The 17,696-nt window shown below is 36.1% G+C and overlaps 1 protein-coding gene across 2 annotated transcripts in view; it reads left to right on the top strand.

Annotated features, from left to right (window-relative positions):
• LOC107559107 (dispatched homolog 1 (Drosophila)) overlaps positions 1 to 17,696 on the top strand; it is a 50,268-nt gene that overhangs the window by 8,704 nt on the left and 23,868 nt on the right. Inside the window, exon 1 of one of the 2 annotated variants that reach the window (XM_016242830.1) lies at positions 15,068 to 15,421. The exons of the other annotated variant lie outside the window; for it this stretch is intronic. The gene's annotated coding sequence lies outside the window, so the exon portion shown is untranslated. Of the gene's footprint in view, positions 1 to 15,067; positions 15,422 to 17,696 lie in introns of those variants that run through there. 2 annotated transcript variants of the gene reach the window in all.

Raw genomic sequence — 17,696 nt, forward strand, 5'->3', positions numbered from 1 at the left:
GTGACCGCCCCATAAGTTTAACCAATGCAGTCTGAGCCAGAAAGAGAATTGATTAGTTCATCTCTCGAGTCTTCGGGGTTTTCGAGTGGTTCGTTCATCACGTGACCGCCCCATAAGTTTACCCTACGCAGTCTGAGTCGGAAGGAGACTTAATAATAATAACCAACTCTTTATTGCCTTTGTTACAGCATTCAGTGTTATGGAAAAGAACCATAATGACAGAAATTCACATTTATAAACTGTAAGTAAAAAGCTTCAATTTGAGACCAGAAACGCATTACGTAACGGTAAGAGTCATTATAATAATGATGATAATAATAATAATAACTATGCACCCGTTTGTAAGGAAGCTTGTAAATTAACTAATTTCTCTATCCAATGCTGTCACGTAATGAACGAATGACTCAAACCCGAAGACTTGTCAGATAAGAGCTGAGGTGAGCTAATCATAGACTGAAGACCCAGGTAAACAATGAATTAAGCTTTTCTGTTTATTATATCAGTTTTGTATTGTTCGTAGTGTGATCAACGTTTGCGTAAGTAGTAGACGTGTTAGGGAAGTAACACGTAACATTTTAATTATATTTTGCTAAAATTAACTAAATTAACAAAATGACTCGGAAAAAGATTCGTTAATTTTGCTGAACGAGCCTCGAAGGTCCGAGTCGGTAAAATGATCGGAACTTCCCATCACTAACGTTCACTGTAGCGCCTCTAGTGGCAGGGCTGAGAATGTCTGACACATTTCAAAATGCAGCTGTATTACAGAACAACAAATACTGATGTGCAAGTATTTTATAGTTTAAATAATGCCTTTTTATTTACAATGAGATTTTTAAAAAGTGTCCTAAAATAGACTTAGATTTCTATCATTTATTTATTTATTGATTTAAAATGAATAATGGTGTAAAAAATAGGGTTAATTTTCTATTTTGTTTCAGTTTGTATATGTTTATTTGTTTTTATTTATTTTTGATTATAATCCTAATATACATGTATACTTAATTTTCTATAAGAAATATTTATTTATTTAAAATGAATTTATTCATAAATATTTATTTATTTATTATGATTAATGGTCCTAGGCTTCATGTTCTGTAAGAAATTCTTTTTTTTCTTTCTTTTTTTCTTTCTTTCTTTCTTTTCTTTCTTTCTTTCTTTCTTTCTTTCTTTCTTTCTTTCTTTCCTTCTTTCTTTCAAATGGTTAATGGTCCTAAAACAAGCCTCATTTTCTATATGGAAAAATAGTTATTTATATTAATAGTCCTAAAATAGGTGTAATTTTCTATAAGAAAAAAATATTTATTTATTTACTTAATTATCTGTGAAATGCAACCAATACCTTGGATGTACTAAATATTCCATCTCACATTTTCCAAATGCATGAAATGGTGACAGTGACTGTTTATCTTCCCAAAAGACATGACAGCATTTCCTTGAGTGTCTTCAAAGACCTCTACAGAAGCTGCCTTTGAATCCAGCGAGCTCTTTACGTATTCAACAAACACTCAGATGTGCTCATGTTTGGCAGGCAGAGACGGGACTGAGCTCACTTTCTCTTGACACTTGTTGATCGTCCCGTGATACCGGAGCGAATGCTGAATCACTCTGTGCAATATACGCTTCTCCGGCATACTAACAGATCTCGGCTTTATGAAATTCAAGCCAGATTGAACGATTAGAGGCCAAAGATCGGGATCGATCCAAGTGTGGGATGTGGGAAAGAAAAACATCTTTTGTTCAGATATTGTTGCATCCACAAAATGCATTTAGCTAAGAGCTGGACTGTAAGTGAAACAATATATGAGTCTGTTTTATGCATGAGTCGTTAAATGCAGAGCCGCTTCTGTGATATCAATCTGACGCAGCGGTTACCTTATAGTTTTTAGATGAGTGATACACAGTCTGGTCTTTCTTAGTTATAGGAATAGTTCAGCAACACATGCCGAGCGACTGTTCCTAATGAAGGGAATGCATGAAGTGAATCAGCTCCGATGTGAATAAAGGCTGTTTGTTCACCCACATCCAGGTGTTCCACCTCCATTTTGACCCTCTTTTATCCATATTGTCATCTGTAGCTTGCCGCTGTAAACATTCTTCATGTGATGCATGACCTTTGCAGAAATGCAGTGGTGTCTTTTCTCAATCAAAAATAAATAAATGTGCCCAAACCGTCAGTGTTTATGGTATTTCAGCACTGATTATAGACTACGATAAAAGACTTTATGCTGATAAACTAAATTTACGTATAGTTATTTTTGGTGATAGAAAATGTTTGTTTGTTTATTTATTTGCAAATAGTAATGGTCCTAAAATAGGCTTAAATTCATTAATTTATTTATTCCTAAAATAAGTTTCATTATCTATAAGAAAATGATTTATTTATGATCATAAAACAGGCTTCATAAGAAAAATATTTATTATGTATTTAATTATTTGTGTATTTATTTACATAAAATTAGCAATGGCCCTAAAATTGGCTTCATTTTTCTATAAGAAAACATATGTATTTATTTATTTTAAATTATTACTAACTATTTTCTGTAAGAACATTTTATGAATTAAGAGATGCACTAATATAATGTTTAATTATATTTTCACTCTTTTCACTTGTCTCTGTTTTTGTTGCCTGGACAACAAAATAGTAATGTGGTTTTGAGCTGACAAGGTGTGTGTGTGTGTGTGTGTGTGTGCGCGTGCGTGCGTGTGTGTGTGTGTGTGTGTTTTTCTCAGAGCTCTGTGTCAGTGGAATGTCTCTGTTTACTAGGCAAACGTTCCTGTCAATCCAGAGAGACGGATTCTCTCAGGAATGGGAGCAATGCAGACATCAATCACTGTAGGCTGCTGGGTCAAATAATATTAAGCTACATTGTGAAAGCCATAATTATTTAACTGTGTTTTTTATGTGGCCATTAAGTTTCCTGGTGTGAGAGAGTTAAGACAGACTTGTTTCAACAGCGTCAAGCTGAATTTGCAGCATCATTACTCCAGTCTTCAGTGTCAACATTGACACTCAATGTTTTCAGAATTGATAATAAACAGAAATGTTTCTTGAGCAGCAAATCAGCATATTATACTGATTTCTGAAGATCATGTGACACTGAAGACTGGAGTAATGATGCTGAAAATACAGCTGCGCATCACAGAAATAAATTACAGTTTACAATATATTCTCATAGAAAACAGTTATTTTAAAATGTAATAATATTTCACAATTTTCCTGTTTTAGTTTTTTCTTACTGACTCAAATTTTGACTGATAATATATAAAGTTTTTTAGCTATATCGCTCTTGGACATCTATATATTTTGCCATATATTAATGGCATCAGTCTATAGTGGAAACAGTATCTTATAGGTCTTTGATTTTCATGAGTTTGCAGGGGATGCGAGTTTGAAATATTTTCTTAGCGGGATATATGCGATTTAGACTGCCAGATCTTATTTAACGTCAAAATAAAAAACAAGTTAAATGGTTTCTCTGCTTTTGTTCTTCGAGGAAGTTAAGCTTGTTAGCTGAGATCCACTTCTCAGCAGATTTGACAGCTGGTGTTTAATATCTATGACCAAAAACATAAGAAATGTGGACTAAACTCTTATGGGTCATGATTTTTATGGAAAACTCATATTTTTAATGCCACGTGCTTGGTATTGTTTTTTTTCTTCTTTCGTGTAAAATGCTAATGATGTGACTTGGCTCTGTAATGTGGACCACATGCTTCATGCCATAAACATCTGCAATTGAATCTTGGATGCAGTTGTAAAGAAGGAAGTAGGTACCTATGTAGGAAAAAATGCATTAATGTAGTCTTGTAGTTTGGACCGGATGACAAAAATTGCTGTATGAATGTGCTTAGTGTTAGTCAGGCATCAGGGTTTGTGCTACTTGTTGAGTATCACATGTGTTGCATTACTTTACTTAAAGGAATAGTTCACCAAAAAATTAAAATGTGCAGAAAATGTTCTCCCCTCAGGCCATCCAAGATTAGGATGAGTTTGTTTCTTCATCAGATTTGGATAAATGTAGCATTGCATCAATTGCTCACTGCAAGTGAATGGGTGCCATCAGAATGAGACTCCAAACAGTTGATAAAAAAAACTACTTGATAGATTTGTTTCTTACAAACTCACAGCTTTCCTCTTCTCCAGATGTTAACTGATGGACTGGAGTGCTGTGGATTACTTGTGGATTATTGTGATGTTTTTATCAGCTGTTTGGACTCTCATTCTGACGGCACCCATTCACTGCAGAGCATCCATTGATGAGCAAGTGATGTGATGCTACATTTCTCCAAATCTGATGAAGAAACAAACTCATCTACATCTGGGATGGCCTGAGGGTGAGGACATTTTCAGCAAATGTTCATTTTTGGATGAGATGTTCCTTTAAACATAAAACTTGCAAAGATTTTTCAGCTTTATATTTCCCCTCTTAAACATATTCGTCTATAAATTTCTAAATTATTCTCTTTTCATATATAATGCATGTGGAAAAACTTAGATTCACACAGTTGTGTGTTTGTGGGAATTCTCATGTCACTGTGTTTTTGAGGAGACCTTTAAATTCCTGTAATATTCTCTTTGACCCATTGAAGCCTTATTAATGGCTGAGGCGTGGGCAGAGGGGCCCCGACCCCGGTTCTCTGGTAACACATGTAACACATTCTTCCCCACTTTTTCTCCCAGTTAAACTAATTTTTCGTCCCCACAAGAGGCCTGTATTAGGTAAGACTTATTTGCACAGTAGTTCTTGTTTTTTTGTTTTTTTTTTAGAAAAGTGGTGTTAACTACAGTTTGCCACTGTGAATTATAGCCAACAAATGCTTAAATTTTGAATTATACAGTTCAAAAGTTTGGGGTCATTAAGATGTTTTTTTGGAGAAAAAGTAATGCTTTTATTCAGCAGGGATGCATTAAATTGATCAAAAGTGACAGTTAAGACATTTATAGTGTTACAGAAGGTTTCTATTTCAAATAAATGCTATTTTTTAAACTTTCTATTCATCTGTGAATCCTGAAAAATAAAATGTATCACGGTTTCCACAAAAATATTGGGCAGCTCAACTGTTTTCAACGCTGATAATAATCAGAAATGTTTTTTGAGCAGCAAACCAGCATATTAGAATGATTTCTGAAGATCATGTGACACTGAAGACTGGAGTAATGATGCTGAAAATTCAGATTTGATCACAAAAATAAAATACATTTGAACAGATATTCACATAGAAAACAGATATTTTAAATGCTAAAAATATTTAACAATTTTACTGTATTTTTGATCAAATAAATACAGCCTTGGTGAGCATAAAATACTCAAAAGCATTAGAATAACTCCATTGCTTATGCTTGGGGTCAGTAATTTTAATGAACTGCCAACCGGAAGTAATTCAAGCACTTTAAAATACAGTAGAATTAAACACTGAAGACATACTTTTCCTGTTGGTCAGTGATTTGTGGTTAGTAGCTCCAGCAGTGTTGAGTTCAGGATGGAAATTTAGGCTTCGTTCAGATCATTTCCATCATCCGTTAGCCTGGTTTTCCATGGATATAAGCTAGATGACAGATAATGCTCGTATGACCTTTTTCCATTTTACTTTATGTAAAGAAAGAGTTGATTTAAAAACTACTTTTAAGGTTTGTTTTTCTTTCTTGACCTTTTTAATTTGCCCACATAAAACTTTGCGTGCCTGTGAATGGCACCAAACAGGTCGTGTTTCATTCTGAAAGAAAGAACAAATTTACAGGAAGAAATGAAGAAAATTAACCCTATTTTATCGCAATGCAGAAACATTGCATTCACATTATAGTAATATTGTGAAGATATTTTATTGAAATTGCAAATTACTTCTATATCATGGTAGAATTTGTTTTATTTGTTTTATTTGGTTTATATGTATCCCGGACGAGCCCCCAATTTATTACATTATGCTGACTTAATAAAACAAAGAAATCTTACAGTAATGTAAGATTTCAGTAATGTAATGAGAGACAATAAATGTCACAATGCTCTTAAAAACTAGGCTTATTTTCTTTGTGCACAATTATTCCTTTTGATTTTGGGGTGAATAACCTGGATGTGTTTACGTGAGACACGAGTATTGATGTGAATTCCTCGTGTTGCTGTCATTGTCTCAGTATTCTGTTACACCAAATACACAAAATAATGATCTTTAAAAAGGCATCATATGACCCCTTTAAAGGTGAGGCTTTCAGCTGCAGAACTTCATTTAATTGGACCCATGCACACGCTGAAGACGAGACAAGAGGGGTCTTGAGTTTTGCTGCGAGGCGAGTGAACAGCTGTGTTGACGCTGCAGTCGTAGGGAGTTGATTACAAACAGCGACGTTCAGGCGTGCCTGCGTTTCTCCACCAGGACGTCCTTTGATCATCTGCCGTTGTGAAACTTCACGATTGCCCTGGCGTCAGATAAAACTCCTGATTATTGTCTTAATGACAGGGTTGAAGCGCAATTCTGATCCCATGATGCTTGGCTTTCAGACTGTTTGTTGTTTATGCCAATATCAATAACTTGAGTGGCTTAAAGTTTGCAGCTGGTATAAATGTTTTAGTTGAGATGTGTTGCATGAATGTTTCAATCCAAGAAACCATCATTTTGATCAAATAGCCAAAGTTGCATTTTTTCCACACTGGTATTTTTACTAAATGAGCATGAGGAAGTTGGAATGGGGTTTGTGGTTGGTAAGATTTAATTTTTTTAATGTTTTTGAAAGAAGTCTCTTTTGCTCACCAAGAGCAAAACAAAATCATTTCTTTGATGAAAAATACAGTAAAATTGTGAAATATTATTAAAATTCAAAATAGCTGTTTTCCATATGAATATATTGTAAATTGTAATTTATTCCTGTGATACAAAGCTGAATTTTCAGCATCATTACTCCAGTCTTCAGTGTCACATGATCTTCAGAAATCATTCTAATATGCTGATTTGCTGCTCAAAAAACATTTCTGATGATTATCAATGTTGAAAACTATGGAATGTCTGCCAAGGAATAAAAAGGGTAATTGTGACTTTTTAATCTCACAATTTGGACTCTGAATCCTGAGAAAAAAAATCAGAATTGCCATATAAACTCAGAATTCTGACTTTTTTCATCTAAAATTTATTTATTTTTCCTCAAGATGCAAATACTTATTCAAGTTTTTGTTTTTTTTAAACACTATTGTTCAAAAATTTTGGGTCGGTAAAATGGTTTAATGTTTATAAAAGCCTCCTCTGCTCACAGAGGCTGCATGTATTTGATCAAAAATACAGTAAAAATTGTGAAATATTATTGCAATTTAAAATAACTATTTTCTATTATAATACATTTTAAAGTGTAATAAATCTGAATTTTCAGCATCATTATTCCAGTCTTCAGTGTCACATGATCTTCAGAAATCATTCTAATATGCTGATTTGCAGCTCAAGAAACATTTCTGATTATTCTCAATGCTGAAAACAGTCGTGCTGCCCAATATTGTTTTGGGGAAACTATGATACTTTTTACTTTTCAGGATTCTTTGAAGAACAGAAAGTTCAAAAGAACAGCTTTTGTTTACTTTAAAAAACACATTATAAATGCCTTTAATGTAACTTTAGATCAAATGAATGCGTCCTTGCTGAATAAAAGGTCTTACTGACCTTTTATGGTTTTATTAACTGAGCTTGTTGCAATGCATTTTGTGAATAAACCTAAAACTAAAACCATAATTTTGATACTTAAAATAAACTTTAACTGAAATCAAAAATATAGTTTTTTATTTTAGTTGCAAAGGCAACATTTCACATTTTCGTTTAGTTTAAATTGAAGTACTAAAATAAATAAAAATAAATAAACTGAAGCTTATAAATAAAAATGATTTTATATAGACATTATATTATATATATGTGTGTGTGTGTGTATATATATATATATATACATGCACGCATAAAAAAAAAAAAAAAAAGACAAAAACACAACAACATTTCTGACACTTTTAACTAAAATTAAAGTGAAAACTGGAAATATAAAAATAACATCTAATTCAAAATATTTTCTCAGTGATACTAAAATTGAGGCACATTTATAAGATGCCTTAAAATACTGTTTCTGTAGTCAGATCACTACTGTAGCTTTTGGAACAGAGCTACAGTGTCCTAAGAGTTTTCGCACATTTCTATGACACCACACTGAGAATACAGAGCGTTTGCCCGATGATATAAGTTTAGCTGCTGACTTCTGGAAAATGAGATTTGGAAGGAGTCTGTATTTTCCCATTTCTCGTCCCTGCAGCTTTTTTCTTCACTCAGTCCTGGGAAATTCACAGTGTAACGTCCACTGAGATGTGCTCCTGTCAGAGCCGCTCCTGATGTCATTGATGTTAATATGTTTTGACCTCATTTAGCGGATGAAGGATTAATCGCAGGCCCAGCAGGGTCTGGGTGGAGAACGTGTTGTAGTCAGCTAGTCATTTTACAGCGAGTTTAGTTAAGAAATCTTCTCACACACACTCGTATAATCATCTAATAAATCCAAGTATGGCAAGAGCTTATGTGTTTCTCGGCTTTCGGGTCTTATCAATATTTGGCTGCCAAAAGCGCTACGCACACCCCATTTATTGTGAAATTTTGCACTTTTGGATTTGTGAGTGTTTTGGAACGACCCTCGCCTGTTCATATAAACGAGAGAAAGATAGTGTCTGAGTTTTTTTACACTATGCGCATCTCAATATATAGAGATAATATGACAAAAATATAGATTTGTTAGAGAAATATACACTGTCAGTATGATTTTTCAAAGTTGTAAATAAAACACGTTTTACGAGAAAATACTATGTGTAATACAATGTGTTGCTTGCAGTTTCTTTCTAATTGCTTGTGAAATGTACTAGCAGTTTCTGAGTGGAATTTAGTTTTTTCAGTGTAGATACAGATAGGAATTCTTTCTTTCTTTTTGTGTGATATGCTGCATTTTTGTAATGCATATAAGCACCACGATCCTGACACCCGATCTGTTCTTTTAAAATGCTCAGGGTTAAGCATACAAAAACACCCGGATTTCTCCTTTCCGAGCCACTATCGCTGTCATTTTCCTGCCACAGTATCACTTTTCTTACATTATTTGTCATTCAATAGTGGAGTTCAACTGCCTAGAATCACCCATAAGACCCGAGCATCAAGTTTTGCACAGACTCCCCTCCAAATCCCATCAGAAAAGCAGACTTGTGTCATTTTAAATATTAAAACAATGACACACACTCTGCACACATTTGTTAGTGTGGCGGACAGGAGCGCGCACATGTTTGTATTTATAGGACACATTTGTCAAAGCACACATTCATCATTCGGCCCGTCTGCTGGTACCCTTACGCTAATGTTTCAGATGGCAGTTCTCAACAAAAATGTGACTGTTTTGCACACTTGACAGTTGTCGAGATTGCATTTTAGTTTAACGCCACTGTAATCTAAGGGACAATGCACTGTTAATTAGCTGGGATAGTTCAGCTAAAAATGAAAATTAGCTGAAAATGTCCTCACCCTCAGGCCATTCAAGATGTAGATGAGTTTGTTTCTTCATCAGATTTTGAGAAATGTAGCATTGCATCAGTGTCTCAGCAGTGGATCCTCTGCAGTGAATGGGTGCCGTCAGAATGAGAGTCCAAACAGCTGATAAAAACATCACAATAATCCACAAGTAATCCACACCACTCCAGTCCAGCAGTTAATGTCTGGAGAAGACAAAAGCTGCGTGTTTGGAAGAAACAAAATATGCAATTTGTGACAAAAAGTGATGAAATTCTGATGCTTGTCATGTAAACCAGTGAGACCTTTATAGCAGATACTTACATAAAATGATATAAATATCAGTCGTCGCTCTGTATCTCCAATAATATGTCTTAGTAAGATGAGATTTAAGTGATCCAAACATATAATGCAATGCAATACAATGATGATTGAGAGACGAACAAATAAACATTCCTCAAAAGCCATATTTGAGACTCACTGATCTTTCTAAAAAATGATGCATGGATAATCAAGTAAAGCAAAGCTGCTTTAATTGTTCATCTGAAAATATTTAAGTTATTCTTATGTTTACTTTATACAAATCTGAAAAAATAAAGATTTCACAGCAAAAAGACGTGTGAAGCTGAAGGTGGACGTTTGTACAATTACACTAAAAGTATTAAAAGAGTATCAGTCAGACGACAGAAGGCATGGAGTAGATTGTGTGTGACAGTTTAACAGCAAAGGTTCGATCATGTTGATCATTTAGAGGGATTTGCATATGATACAGTAGGCTTTAGACAATTGCTAACATAATCCTATAGTGTCATATTTGGCCAGATTCGGTGAAAAAGCCAGAAAACAGCCCTTTGTGGGGGGAAATTTACTGGTATTGCTCTTTACCACTTGCATTTTAAAGAAAGCTGAAAAGCATTTCTGGTTTGCATCCAGTCGTAGTGCAACTCTGAATGCAGCGCATATGTGTGTGTGTGTGTGTGTGTGCATAAAGCTGCTGAACCGACACCAAAATATAGATTAAAATGGGATAAGCTTCAGTACAACTAGCTAATCTGGAGGTGAATAAATGCATAAATAATGCATGAAACTCCAAATACATAATGCATGAACGCACACATTTCTAATGCAATATGAACAGATTGTTTTGTTTTGTGTTGTTGTGTTATTTTCACATTTTTAATGTGGCCAGCAGCTGTTGGTTCACAGCGCTCATTGGAAACATGACACAGGCAGGATGCCAGCAGTCTTTCCCCAGCAGAGCGCTGTTAGTACGGGTTTAGATTTTGAATTAGATATTGAGATACATGTAGTGCCCCCCAAAAGTAAATGTTTAAACTTTTTTGCTTATTCCTGCTATAATACCGTCTGACTGCGGTTTCTTCTCATTTTGGCCTTGAGACATCATGTCAGAATTCCTCTGGCCCCTGAACCTCCCTCGCTTTGGAATCTGAGGCCCCTAGAGAAATTTGACATCCACACTCCAAAAAAGTGGGTGGAAGTCCAGAAGACTGTGTCTGACAGACGTCCTCCCTTCTCGGGCCGCTCTGTCCCTCTCCACCCTCTCGTCTGCCGGAGGAATTCCAGAGCCGCGGCCAGATCTCAGATTGACTCTGGATGGCCGGCGTGGAGTTTGGGCCGTTTCTGAAAGGATAAACTCATGCCGCTGAAACAGACAGCCACTCTGATTTATCATCTTTTTACCAGCTCTATATGTCATGAACTTTTATAGGCAACAGGATCCAGGATATAGACTCCTAAAAAATAAAGGTTCCAAAAGGATAGCCATGTTTGGTTCCCCAAAGAACTATTATTTTTTCTTAGTGTGAAGAGTATTTCAAAAATCTGTAGTGTGTTGGAAGTATTTTATTGATGTTAAAGAAATAGTTCACCTAAAAATGAAAATTTGCTGAACATGTGCTCACCCTCAAGCCATCCAAGATTAGGATGAGTTTGTTTCTTCATCAGATTTGGAGAAATGTAGCATTGCATCACTTGTTCACTGCAAGTGAATGGGTGCCGTCAGAATAAGAGTCCAAACAGCTGATAAAAACATCACAATAATCCACAAGTAATCCACAGCACTCCAGTCCATCAGTTAATGTCTTGTGAAGTGAAAAGCTGCATGTTTGTAAGAAACAAATCCAGCATTAAGATGTTTTGAACTTCAAACTATTGCTTAGTCTAAAATAATCCATAATGCATAATAACGCTTCCTCCAGTGAGAAAGTCCATCTCCTGTTGTCTCTCACATCAAAATCCAGCCACATATTTGTTTAGAACTGTTTAAACATGTGCTTGATCTGTGCAGATTTCTCTCCTGATTCAGACCAGAACACTTTTTCACTGGAGGAAAAAAAAAAAGTTCCATTATTCCAGAATTGGTATTGATAGAACTGAACTTGGTTTGAAACCTATAACATTCTTTTAAATGCAAATTAAGCCATTTTGTTTTAGATTTTGAATTAGATATTGAGATACATGTAGTGCCCCCCAAAAGTAAATGTTTAAACTTTTTTGCTTATTCCTGCTATAATACCGTCTGACTGCGGTTTCTTCTCATTTTGGCCTTGAGACATCATGTCAGAATTCCTCTGGCCCCTGAACCTCCCTCGCTTTGGAATCTGAGGCCCCTAGAGAAATTTGACATCCACACTCCAAAAAAGTGGGTGGAAGTCCAGAAGACTGTGTCTGACAGACGTCCTCCCTTCTCGGGCCGCTCTGTCCCTCTCCACCCTCTCGTCTGCCGGAGGAATTCCAGAGCCGCGGCCAGATCTCAGATTGACTCTGGATGGCCGGCGTGGAGTTTGGGCCGTTTCTGAAAGGATAAACTCATGCCGCTGAAACAGACAGCCACTCTGATTTATCATCTTTTTACCAGCTCTATATGTCATGAACTTTTATAGGCAACAGGATCCAGGATATAGACTCCTAAAAAATAAAGGTTCCAAAAGGATAGCCATGTTTGGTTCCCCAAAGAACTATTATTTTTTCTTAGTGTGAAGAGTATTTCAAAAATCTGTAGTGTGTTGGAAGTATTTTATTGATGTTAAAGAAATAGTTCACCTAAAAATGAAAATTTGCTGAACATGTGCTCACCCTCAAGCCATCCAAGATTAGGATGAGTTTGTTTCTTCATCAGATTTGGAGAAATGTAGCATTGCATCACTTGTTCACTGCAAGTGAATGGGTGCCGTCAGAATAAGAGTCCAAACAGCTGATAAAAACATCACAATAATCCACAAGTAATCCACAGCACTCCAGTCCATCAGTTAATGTCTTGTGAAGTGAAAAGCTGCATGTTTGTAAGAAACAAATCCAGCATTAAGATGTTTTGAACTTCAAACTATTGCTTAGTCTAAAATAATCCATAATGCATAATAACGCTTCCTCCAGTGAGAAAGTCCATCTCCTGTTGTCTCTCACATCAAAATCCAGCCACATATTTGTTTAGAGCTGTTATTTCTCCAAATCTGATGAAGAAACAAACTCATCTACATCTGATGTTTCCCGTCATTTGTTCCCAACCAATCAGGCTTCAGATCAAATGACAAGCCAATCGTGTATATAACAAACCTACCTGCACAAAACATAAACTAAATGATCGTTTGTCACATACAGAACAGGGTTTCTGCTCTCGCTCGCACCTGAGAGCCATTAGGCAGCACTTGTATGAGGATTGTAAATCAGGAACGCACTCCCATATTTCATTTCCAGCCAAACGTCCCATCCCTCCTTACTTTTATGGATCAACATTTTTATAGCGTCGAATAAAAGGCCGCATATGAATGTGTTTTACTGCGCTGGAAAAAGATCAATACAAGCTAAACAAATTATGGAGCAGATCAAAGCGAAACACTTGAGAACTCTTAAGAACTCGAGTAAATGTTTAGACGTCTAATAAGAAAAGTATATTGACAGTAGCGTTGAATTTAGCCTCCTGAGATTTTAAGTTAATTAGTCGATAATTTAACAACACATTTGCTTGTTCACTTAGTAGCTGACATTAGTTAACTCTCAATATAAATTGATTAGAAACTGTTACCTTATTGCATTGTGGAGTAGAAAGGTACTATCCAGGGCTCAGACAACATCATAACCCACCCTTCCTCTGTGACCCTCATCCTTCTGTGATGTTCTTTTTCTTTTCTTTTCTCTTCCCTTCTTTTTTTCTTCTCTCCCGCTGTGTTGTTGGCTGACCTTGTCAGCTTTGATGAAGTGCTGGCGATCGATAGAGGGTTCGCCCGGAGCGTTTTGATTACGGCTTCATCCAGTTCCAGTGCCCTCTTTCTCTCTCTCTCTCTCTCTCTCTCTCTCTCTCTCTCTCTGGAAGCCTCTTCTCTTTGAAGTTAATCTGCCTGTTGTTATTTCAGATGGGCATCTTTACTCAGACCCTCATAGTCCTGCAGCTGAGCATGAACGTGGATTTGGAATGAATCTGTCTGTCTGTATATCAGTCTTTCCAGCCATCCATCCATTGTTCTATCTGTCTATATATCAGTCTGTCTATTAGTCTTTCGTTCTATCCATCCATCCATCTTTCATTCCATCCATCCATCTGTATATCTTTCTTTCATTCCATCCATCCATCCAGCCACCCATCCATTCATCCATCCATCTGTCTTTCATTCCATCCATCCATATTTTGTTACTTCCATCCATCCATCCATCTTTCTGTTTTTCATTCCATCTATCCATCCATCCATCGGTCTGTCTGTCTTTTGTTTCATCCATTCATCTGCCTTTCATCCATCCATGTTTTGTTCCGTCCATCCATCCGTCTATCTGTCTTTGGTTCCATCCATCCATCCATCCATCGGTCTTTCTGTCTTTTGTTCCATCCATCCATTCATCGGTCTATCTATCTTTTGTTTCATCCATTCATCCACCTTTCATCCATCCATCTTTTGTTCTGTCCATCCATTCATACATCTTTCTTTCCATCCATCCAGCCATCCATTTATCCATCCATCTGTCATTGGTTACTTCCATCCATTAATCCATCCGTCTTTCATTCATTCCATTGATCCATCCATCATTTATCCATCCATCTTTTGTTCCATTCATCCTTTCATCCATCATAAATGAAAATGTAAATGTAAAATATGAAATCATAGTTATAGGCTATTCATCTTTCGTGATCATGAACTCTTGTGTAGGAAACATCAGTTTTAACATTACTTGAAGATGTTATTTATTAGAATATAAAACTACTCTAGAAATCACACTTCTAGTCTAATCACAACTCTATATCCTGAATTTGTACCTTCTGCAGAACAGCATCTTGCATTTCTCAAGCTAAGTCTTGCACAAATCCAAATTATTTATCATAATATGAAATCATTTGTAAGCTGCAGTATGACTTGCTATCAGTATGCTCTCTCACACTGGTGAAACCTGAGTTCAAACCGAACGCAAAGGTTGAAGTTGAGACATATAGCAGATCTGCTCCGTGTATTATAATGCGAGCGCTCTGATTGGCCGGCCGGGGATCCCGTCGCTCGCGGTGTCGCAGCCGCTGTGTGGAAGCGCAGGAGCGTCTGCTGCGTCGCGTAGATGGAGAGTTGAATGCGCTCCGTTGTTCTCAACAAATGCGCGACGTAACTCGCTCCTTTCGAAAGGATTACAGCGTTTTATTGTGAGCGAGGATTGTTATTCTGTCTCCGGCTACGAAACTGTGACCTAAAGCTTCGGACGCGTTTGTTTGGATGCTTGTGGAGCAAAAGTTTGTCGAGTGCAGAAGAAGTAAATAACGCGGTTTGCTGAGACTGAAATCATAACGCGACTGATGAAGACCTCTGAACATACTGTATGATTACATCTGAACCTGTCTCACCAAAAACCTCGTGTAAATCAGTTTGGTGTCTTGGGCTCATGTAAAGATTCTGTAAGGAATGGAAACCTGCCATCTGTCCTAAATTCAGTAAGTTTGTCTTTTGTTTATGATTTACATCGACAGGATTTTGTGTGTATTTCTATCTATCTATCTTCTGAGTCTATCTATCTATCTATCTTCTGAGTCTATCTATCTATCAAAATATCAACAAAATGATTTTAAAAATAATAGCACAAGTGCACTTTAAGAAAAACATTTCACAATTTTATATGGTTTGAAATGATAAAATAACACATCTAGTGTTGAAAAAGAAGACAAACAGTACTGTGAAACATGAGTGTGTAAATAGTTTAAATGATGAATTACACCTGTGGTTTCTCTGAAACTTGAGGAGAACTGACTTTATACATCAACACCAGACACTGAGACTTCAAACGTGATGAGGGCAATTTAGACGTGCAGAGACAGACACTTCATTTGATATTTTATTATCGAATGCAAAGACAGGCATAAGTGTGACTGAAGTGTCCAAATACTTTGAGGACACTGTATATATTTAGAAAAATTTAGATTAGTCTTCACACGTTTTGAGAAATAATCAGTGCTTTTCAAAGACCAGTGCTTTCATTTCTCCATCTGTCCAGCGGAATGTGTTTTCACTTCTTGAAGGCTATTTATAATGGTTTAAACATCGTAACTTCTTGTTATCATCTTCCTCCAGTGCACGGCGTTCAGAAGGGATGCACGAGAAGTCCTATATTACACTGAGCATTCATAGTGCTGCACATATTTTCCCTACCTTGGCTTTCCCTTTTCAGAAAGCGCTCTCTATCTGCCTGCTTTTTAAATGGATGCGGTTCAACTGCAAACACGACCGGATTTGTTGGTGCAAGAAGGTATTCTGGACGCTGTGTTTACAGGACAGTCGGAGGGGAAACCTGCTCACCTCAGTATCAAATGAGATCTTTCATGATCCTGGGCACTTATTTTGGATGCTCGTTTTTTGGTCTGCGGTTTGAGACGATCTTGGGTTTCCAATGGAGTTTTGCAGGTCTCCACCTGTCACGTAAGAACGTGGGTGATTTACTTCACCGAAAGCGCTGACCATGGCGTCAGTGTGTGTTTCTGGGCAGACTTCCAGTATCACAAGCGTGTGTTTTACCTGAGTAATACGGTTGGATCTTATTTTACTGTGATATGCATGGTGTGCGCTTTAAAACATCCAATGAAACATTTAATATCGCAGAGGCGGCTCATGTCATTCCTCTGCAACAATTTCCTGGCCATGGGGGTTGAAATTCAAGCATGCCATGAAACGTCGACTCCTCTGCTGTCTGTCCAATGTGTTTGAACCTGTTCTTTTCAATCAGACAGCGCCTTTGAAATTCACTTTGTTCACAAAGCCGTTCTTCCTGAAATTACACTAGGGCTGGTAATCGAGAACCGGTTCTCAGTCTGAAGTTGATCATTTGAAAAATGAAAAATACTGCAACCAAATGATTTCCCTGAGGTTCACTTATGATAGCGATTCTTGAACTTGTTCTGGAACTAAGAATCTCATTTATTTTCTCCATAGAGAAAGCTATTTTTAGCTATGACATATAAGCAGTTACGCTTCTGTAGGAGCCACATGTCAGTGTATTTTTTTTTTTTACTTACGTAATACTAATTTAGTATTTCAATTATTATATTCATTTCCGATTTCCTTTTGCTTTTTTGTTTTAAATCAAAGTTTGTAAAGTTGTGATTCTTCATGGAGTTTGTTGGTTTGGTTCGTGGCTTGAAACATTTTAATTTAAAATGTTCCATTCTCTATGGAGAAAATAAATGAAAATGAAGGCTGTTAAAAAGATTTGTGAACAAATGACTCTTATGAGTCAGTTCTTATCAATGAATCGGTCTCTAACTCATGAGTCATTGGTTTGAATCAATCTAACGATTCACTTATTAACTGAATCAATAAGAAACTGGATTAGTTAATAATAACAATCTCTTTTAAATGGAATCAAAACCAGATTTAAAAAAAAAAAATCACCAGCGTTATATATAATAATTAACTAAAACTAAGACAAAAATGGCTTTAATTGAAATAAAATATACAAAAAAAAGCTTATTTTATTTCAGCTAGTTGCCAAGTCAACATTTCTCTTTTTCATTTAATTTAACTTTTGTACTAAAATAATTAAAACAATTAAAACTGAAATAACTCAAAACTGTATAAATATTATACACACACACACACACACATATATATATATATATATATATATATATATATATATATATATATATATATATATATATATATACACAGTAGTCAACATTTGAAGTGGATCAAAAAAGTTCATCAAAGTTGTCCTAA

The sequence above is a fragment of the Sinocyclocheilus grahami genome, unplaced genomic scaffold (assembly GCF_001515645.1).
Source record: "Sinocyclocheilus grahami isolate Dianchi unplaced genomic scaffold, SAMN03320097.WGS_v1.1 scaffold674.1, whole genome shotgun sequence".
Taxonomy (NCBI): Eukaryota; Metazoa; Chordata; class Actinopteri; order Cypriniformes; family Cyprinidae; genus Sinocyclocheilus; species Sinocyclocheilus grahami.